Raw genomic sequence first — 5,600 nt, 5'->3', positions numbered from 1 at the left:
GAAGATGGGCGCTTAAATTTTTAGAACTTAAACGATGGAATGTTCTATTTCCGTCGTCTAAATGATTCATAAGATTTTTTTTTTAAAAAAAAAAAAAACATTTCGTCTCCTAAGTAAACATTTTTGTCTCCTAAGTTCTATTTAGGCTATGGAATGTAGTTCCGTCTCCTAAGTGATTCATATAAATTTTTTTATTTTTATTTTTTCAAAATGTCGTCGTCTAAGTAAAAATATTCCGTCTCCTAAGTAGTACTTAAGCGACGGAATAAAATTCCGTCTCCTAAGTCATTCTTAGGAGATGAAATCAAAATATTTCGTCTCCTAAGTAGAAAATTTTGTGGCTTAAGTACCACTTAGGAGACGGAATTTTTTAATTCCGTCACCTAAGTGCTATTTTCCAGTAGTGATACTTGTAGCTTTATGATCCTATGTGTTTCCTTTGAAACGACTTGATGAGTATAGAAAAGGCCTTTAAGTTCATGTAAAGCGATCATTTTGGTTATACCTTGAGAAAGATCCGACAAACCATGGTCTTCTTTACTAAATAACGATTCAAGTGTCAATTGAAATACATTATGAGCTAAACTATTGAGAACATTGATTTGTCTTACAAGTTATACAAATAAGATATGTCTAAAAAGTATTCTTAGTCCCCCCCCCCCTCCCCTCCAGGTTTGTTGCTTAGGTTTGCCTAATTGCCTTGCATGACTCATTATTGATGAAGCCAGAACATCTTGGTGAGTCATGTTTGTTATGTAACTTTCAGTTATATCAATGGTATGACACCCCATGGTTATTAAAAAAAGGATTAAGATGTCGAGTTGTTGACTCATCATTATATAATGATCAGGGGCGGAAGCATAGTGTAGGTTGTTACGGCTACAGCCCTACCAAGATTTAGGTTGTAAAACCCCTAGGTATATATATACATGACCAACCATGATGCTCATTATGTATGGATGCCTTATATCATAAATCCTAACTGGTTTTGTTGGCTATAAGATAACTCTAAATCTCTTTTAGTAGGGCTGGTCACTAGTTCGAGTCTCATTCCCTCTTTTTCCTTCACTATTATCCTTCCTTTTCTTTCTTTCCTTTTTTTTTTTTGGTTACAGAAGGTGCCTAAAAGGCACAAAAAAAAAAAATAAAAACTAGATGCTAAAACAGTTGCCAGCTCTCCCCCTTTTCTTTCTTCCCCTTTTTTTTTTTTAATTTTCTTTTCTCTCTTTTTCTTACAACATTTTCTGCCTCTTTTTATTAGTATTTCTATTTTCTTTCCATTTTCCTATTCTTTCCCCATTCTTCCTCCTAATTTTTCTTATTATTTTTCTTTAGTTACAACATATTCTATTACAATTTCTTTAGTTTTTACAATTTCTATTACAATTTTTTTTGGCACTTACACCAAGCCCTACCCATTTCTAATTCCTGGTTCCGCCACTGATAATTAATGATCCATAAAGCATTTTAGTTGGATCTCTTTTAGTTAAATTAAGATGTCATCTCATTATATGATTTGCATATTGTATACTTGAAGAAAGAAACAAAAGCTTGTATGGACCTGAAGAGGCAAGGAGGCGGACTGGCTGTTGATGAAGCAATATAGGATGGTGGCACACAATTGGGTTGTTTTTTGGTTTTATGTAAACAAGTTAAGTTTCAATTTGGTTTCATTCTGATTGAGTTCCTCGAATCATCAATGAATTACTATTTTTAGTTCTTTTTGCTCTTCATTTTATGATTAGTCACAATGCTTAGGGTATATGTTTAGATTGCAAGGTTGGTTTAAAGAACCATTACGATGCGTCGATGCCTTAATATTGGCTCAATTTTGTAGTGTTACATAGGGTAATGAGCTATGAAGTTGTAACTCATCACTTTCTTATTGGATTGACGATCTCCCTTCAAAAAGAAAAAACAGGAAGAAACGAAAGCTACCTTATAGTTTTTTTTAATAGGACTAACGACGATATCCTTAAAGGTTTTCTGTGCTAAAAGACTACTAATCCACATAGAAAAGTCATGTCAGTGCGCTTCCTCCCTTTAGCCACTAGGCCAACTTATAACTTAAAATCAAAATAATTGGTTATAAAAAGTTGATATCACTACATATTTATTTTAGAAATTCATTACTCCACCCTAAAATCTTACTCTTATTGCTTCAACCAATTCGAATCGACTTCTTACATGAATTATATCTATTATGTTGTAAAACCCGTCCTACCCGGTCCTCTGTTAGGGCGGGCCGGCCCTAGCCCTTTTCAATTAGGGTAGGGTAAGGGTCAACCAAATGAAACCATGTCATACTTAGATTAATAATTCTAGATGTCTTAAGTTAAACATAATGTATATGTATGTTAAATATGAGTAAAAATAGGGTCTTGTATCACATATATCCCTTGAGGTTATATTTGAGAAAAAAAATTAAAACATGAATTTATTTCTTTAAACAAAATAGCGCCATATTCGGCTCTATTCAAAAGGCCGGCCCTACCAGGCCCTATTAGCCCAAGTGAAATGGGCTTTAAGGGTGGGTAAGGGCTTGCATATTTGAGCCCCGGCCCGACCTTACCCGGCCCTAAATTTTGTTGACCAAGTCAAAGCCTTACCCGACCCTACCCTAAGCCCTAAAATTTAGGGTAGGGCCGGCCCATGATGAGTCCTATCCCCAGTTTAGCCACCTGGATGCGAAACAGGTATGAAGTTTTATTACAAAAGGCCTCGACATTAGTGTGTGTAGTATCATTCCTTATAACCCAAGGATAACTCTTTACGTTTCTGATGTGGGATTCCATATGGCTCTAATCTAAGCCACATTTTTCCAACAATCTCTACCTGGCGTGATTCGAGTCATCTCCAAATCTCATGATCCAAGTCCCAATAGCACAACCATGATCACAAGCATCCACTTCCAAATCTTATGATCCCAATTCAAACAGGAGCTCAATCAAATTGCAACTCGATCGTATGAGACACCAAGGATCTCAAGTGTCACCTGGGCTCTGATACCACTTGTTATGCGGAAGCGTTAAACAAGTATGAAGTACTCAATTATGAGAAAAGATAAATCGACAGAAAATCTAAGAAGACCAAAGATTTACGTTGTTCACCCAAAATAAAGGGCTACATAAAGAGATTTCACTAATATCAGAAGGAGATTACAAGGTGTTTAACACTCAAACCCAAAAATCCTATCACATCCAAAATACACTCACAGAGGAGAAACACCAAATAAAAGAATAACTTCTATAGAACCCTAAATTGCGGCTACTTCTCAATAACCCTAAGTTGCGGCTTTTTTTTGTTTCTCCCACCTTAATAACCTAATATGTTCATGTTGATTATATGGGCTTACCAAAAGATAATTGATGAGCTTATTAATTTAAGCCACAAACTAATAATCTCCACCTTGGCTTAAATTAATCAAAATCTCCAAAATAAAATCTTCTCCCAAAGTCTCCTCATCAAATCATCTCCACCTTGGCTTAAATTAATCAAAATCTCCACAGTAAAATCTTCTCCAAAAGTCTCCTCCATCAAAATTGCAAATAGCAATCAAGCGTAAGCCAAGCTTGAACTTGCAAACATGAACTGTCTTGATCAAAAGTAGATGACTCGGATGAAGAGATTGAATTTCTTCATGGAAAGCAACGTTGTAGAATCAAAGTTGCTTCTCTTTAATATCACCAACACAAATAAGCACCTCCTGACTAGGCTGAATGAAATCATAGACTGTCACTTTCCTTAAAACTTGAACAAGCTCCACCTGCTCACTAACACCATGGCCCGAAACTACATCAATAGATTCTCCTTCAAATATTATGGCGTACTCTTCAAAGTTCATAACTTGGCCGATTACAAATTTGGGTGACTTAGACTGGACACACCATAAGTAGGGGTCATCATGGGCCTGGCTAGGGCCAGCCCTACCCTAAAATTTAGGGCTCAGGGTAGGGTCGGGTAGGGCTGAAGCTTGAATATGCAAGCCCTTACTCTCCCTAGCGGCCCATTTCGTTAGAGTTAAAAAGGCAGGGTATGGCCGGCCCTTTAAATAGAGCTAAATAGGGTCGAGATGGGCTAGTTTATTTTTTTCTTTTCTTTTTCTTACAACTTAGCTCAATCCTCAATGATTATATTACTTATATTTAATACACCTTATTTTGTGTCATATTTAACATACATGCATATACATTATACTTAACTTAGGACATATATATATATATAAATATTAATCTAAGAGGTTATACTCATATATCTCATGAACTATCTCTCTAAAATCTAAATCATCAAAATACAATGGTTATTTAACGAAGCAAAAGAAAATCAAAGAAATAAAGCTAGAAAATCAATTACAAAAAAAGAAGATTAGTTGTATTATATCTAAAAAATAAGAGACATATTAAAACGATAGAAAAAATAAGAAATTTGTAGGGCCTAAAGGGCGGGCTCCGGGTAGGGCTTGGCCCTAAATGGCTCAATAGGGTAGGGTCGGGTTTCATTTGCTTAACCCTTGCCCTACCCTATTTGAGAAGGGCTAGGGCCGGCCCGCCCTAATAGAGGGCCGGGTAGGGCTTCGGCCCTAGAGGGTAGGGCGGGCTAGGGCCAAATGGCCAAATGATGAGGCCTAACCACAAGTCATAATTATTCACCCCATATGCAAATCCATGAAATACAAATTTTGTCCTCCACTCAAATTTACCATCACTCACATGAGCACCAAACAGACAACTAATATAAAAAAATTCAGCATGAGTACCAAACCATACCTTAGTTGGAGTTTTGAAACAAAGTGTAGACGATAGAGGCCAATTAACCAAGTAGCAGGAACTAAAAAATTCAGCACCAAAGCCCTTAGACTTATCCAAGTTAGAAAGCATGAAAAATACTTTCTCTAAGAGGGATCCACAAATATGTTCTGTAATTTTTATACGTGGTGTCTTCAAAATAGTGCGGTGTCTCACTATCCAATCTTTATAGAACCGATCAAACTGGCCCTTAGTAAATACACTTGTACCAATATCTGAATATAGATTCTAAACAAGTGTACCTTCAATAATCCTTTCAGCACCTCCAGTAACCCTTACTAAACTAATAGTGCTCGCATCTTCAAACGCCAAAGGTTGAAATCATTCCTCCCGTTAAATTTATCGATCTCATATTTCACCGAATTAGAAGACTTCATAATTGAATCCAGAATATGAAAACAACCCTAGATGTAGCCTGAGCTTTGATGCCAATTTGTTATGCGGGAACGACCGACGGGCCCCGAGATTCCCACACACACGGGTCCATAAATGCTGATATTGTCCCTAGTTTAGCCACCTGAATGCGAAATAGGTATGAAGTTTTATAACAAAAGGTCTCGACATTAATATATGTGATGATATCATTTCTTATAGGGAAAATTCCCAGTAGCCCTAAATCTGGGGATTTTTTTTCCCACTAACAAAATAAGATTCTAAAATTCCCATCAACCAAACACTCTTAAGAGATCTATTCCCACTAACAAAATATTCAACCTTTTGTGTATTTTGCTGACCAAATTACCCTCCTATCTTATCTCTGTCTCCGCATGGTCTGCATTCACCTCTCTCTCTCTC

The sequence above is a fragment of the Fragaria vesca genome, linkage group LG1, assembly GCF_000184155.1.
Source record: "Fragaria vesca subsp. vesca linkage group LG1, FraVesHawaii_1.0, whole genome shotgun sequence".
NCBI lineage: Eukaryota > Viridiplantae > Streptophyta > Magnoliopsida > Rosales > Rosaceae > Fragaria > Fragaria vesca.
The sequence above is the reverse complement of the archived record's forward strand: the minus strand, read 5'-3'. Positions refer to the sequence as shown.